The 3015-nt window shown below is 50.6% G+C and overlaps 1 pseudogene; it reads left to right on the top strand.

Moving 5' to 3' along the window:
• The first annotated feature begins 733 nt into the window (after window positions 1–733).
• Window positions 734–1146, top strand: LOC121156546 (annotated as a pseudogene).
• Window positions 1147–3015: the final 1869 nt, after the last annotated feature.

Below are 3015 nucleotides of genomic sequence, written 5' to 3'. Positions count from 1 at the left end.
AGGTTGGTCCATGACACAGAACAAGCATGTGAGGGAATTAGCTCTAGGGCCAGAATCTGTGGGGGAGTGTGTGAACTCATCCCTGTGGAGTAGCAATCTCCGTTGGCATGCACAAGATCTGTGGCTGTGAACAAGCTTGGTTGGGGAGCTAAGGGGATGCCACAGCTGGGTTGGGGTTCCCACTGGTGAGCATGTGAGCCAGAATGGGGGTAGCAGGCTGGTCTGGACATGGTTGTAGACTCCCCTTGCATGGGTGGGAACTGGGTTTGGGGAGCACCAGACTGGGCTAGACTCCAGCACTCACTGGTACTCATGAGGGCCGGGGTGGGTATAGAATGGGCTGGGCTAGGTCTCAGCTCCTGCTGAACCACATGATGACTGTCTCTAGGTATGGACCAGGTGTGGCTAGACTGCAACACCCAATAGTAAGCACCGAATTGGGTATAGACACTGTTCCCACCAGAACAGGGGTGGACAAAGTCAACTTGGGCCAAGGACATCCACAGGGAGGTGACCTGATAGAGGAGCTTGGGGAACTCCTTTGTCAGGATGCAGTCCCTGTAGGAAAATGCAAGAACCAAGGCTGGTTGCAGCCCAAATCATGCCAGGCTCCAGTACCTGCCAGCACATATGCGAGTCAGGCCAGGGCCAGTTCATAACATCCACTGGCAGAGGTTGGACTGTGGGGCATCTCTCCTCACAGCAGCGTGCAAATGGAGCGGGAGCTGTGACCATGGCAGGACAAGCACTAAGAAAGTTTCTCCCTCTCTTTGATCGGGTCTTAGTGGAAAGGAGTGCCACAGAAACCGTCACCAAAGGAAGCATTATGCTCCCAGAGAAGTCTCAAGGAAAAGTGTTGTAGGCAATAGTAGTGGCTGCGGGATCAGGCTCTAAAGGAAAGGGTGGAGAGATTCAGCCAGTTAGCATGAAAGTTGCAAATAAAGTTCTTTCCCCAGAATATGGAGGCACCAAAGTAGTTCAAGATGACAAGGATTATTTTCTATTTAGAGACGGTGACATTCTTGGAAAATACATAGATTGAAATCTATTGAAATGGCATTACACGAAGCTGCCCATTCCACTGACATTCTGAAATCTTTCATCTTGTAAATAATTTCTGTGTCTCTTTTATAATAAACTAATGCTGTCTAAAATTTTTTTTAAATCCACTGGCAGATATGAGGACCAGGATGGGGTACAGGAGGGGTCGGGTCAGGTCACAACCAACCAGTTCAGGGACCAGAAGACGAGGCAGTCTGGGCTGGACCGAGTTAGGCTGCAGCACCAAGCAACAGGAGCTGGAACTGGGGTCAGGTAGAAATACCTGGTGGTCAATGCTGAGGTGAGGTGAGCCATGTCAGTCTGGGGGTGGTGGGTGTTGAGATCGTGAGCCCTGGGAGTGGCAGTATGGCAGGACACAGGTCACCTGGCCCAGGCCCTTGGGCCTGCCTGAATGGTGGATGCCAGGTCCATGAGCCCCAGGGATGGGGAGTCTGGCAGGGCCCAGGCCAGGTGACCCAGGCCCTTGGGCCCAGCTGCAAGAACTGGTCCTCCTTAGTGGAAAGATGGAGTAATGGATAGCTGGCCCAGATCCACAAAGAGGATATAGCAGCCCACTGGGGCCTTCTAAAGACTTATTTGTTACCAGAACTGTGAGGAAGAAGAATAGAACAGATTGGACAACTACCCAGCCCAACGACAACAGCAAAAGCGCGGATTTCACGCAAAAGCTATGAAGGTCAAGCGTACAAAAATTGCTTTAGGGTGCCTAGGGGGTGGCTGAGTAGCAGAAGTGGCTGATTTCATTGAACTCATGCACAGGGACTTTCCCAGTGGCTGGGCCTCACTCTAGAGCAGTTTGTCACCAGTGGCGCTGCTAACCTGTGGGTCAGATGACTCTAGCTCTGGAGCCTGTGCTTTGCCTCACAGGATGTCCACCCCTGGGTTCTACAGACCAGGTGCCAGTCACAAAATGTGACAATCAAAAATACCTCCTGTCAACATCGTGTCCACAAGGTCAGTCCTTTAATGTGGATACCCAGTTGTTGCAGTGTCATTTGTTGAAGAACCTATTCTTTACCTGTAGAAAGGTCTTGGCACCCTTGCCAAGCCTCAACAGATCAGGGCCAGTGTTGTGGTGCAGTAGGTTAGGTTTGCATCTTCAGTGCCAGCATTCTACTCATCCAAATACCAGTGCTCCACTTCATATCCAGCTCCCTGCTAATGTGCCTGAGTAAGCAGTGGAGGCACTATGGGTGTTCCTGGCTGTGGCAGAGCCCACATCTGGCTGTCTCAGCCATTTGGGAAGTAAACCAGCTGATGGAAGATCTTTCTATCTCTAGTTCGCCCTTTCTGCAACTGCACCTTGCAAATAAATAAGTCAAATAAAAGGAAGAAAGTTTTTTGCAAATCCACCACCAGGTGATTGGGGCAATGAACTGTACCCGGTCCTGTACTGGCAAGCACACACAAGAATCAGGTCTGGGATCACCTCAGACAAAGTTTCTTTGGGGATCTCCCCAATTGAACTGCTGGACTTAGAACCCCAACCATGAAAAGAAGTGCAGGTTCCATGGTCTGCCATGGAGTGCAAGTGCCAGAGCCGAGCCTCCTCACAGACTCAGACGGAGCAGTGGAGAGCATATCCAGGTGTGCATGGAGGATATGGCAGTCCATTAGGATCTGCAGAGAATACCTGGCATCACAACAGAAGATGGAGGACAGAACAAATCAATCAACTACCCCAGGCATGTGTTGGTAGTGAAAATCTGGGGAAACACTCTAAGGTGGACTACATCAATCAGTGCATTCTGCAGCGACCTCGTCGTGCTGGGAATGGCAAGATTGGCAGCAATTCATAACTGTTAAATTATCAAAACCACTTGAGCAGGACCCTCGGAGCATGCCCCACATCAGAGACCTGGGATGGGTGGGAGACTGGGTGGGGCTTCTGCCTCTATCTCCCCCTTTACCTCAGACACACACAAAAAAAGCAATAATGTGGAAACAATAGTC

The sequence above is a fragment of the Ochotona curzoniae genome, unplaced genomic scaffold, assembly GCF_017591425.1.
Source record: "Ochotona curzoniae isolate NIBS_2020 unplaced genomic scaffold, NIBS_Ocur_1.0 contig_3432, whole genome shotgun sequence".
NCBI lineage: Eukaryota > Metazoa > Chordata > Mammalia > Lagomorpha > Ochotonidae > Ochotona > Ochotona curzoniae.
The sequence above is the reverse complement of the archived record's forward strand: the minus strand, read 5'-3'. Positions and strand labels throughout refer to the sequence as shown.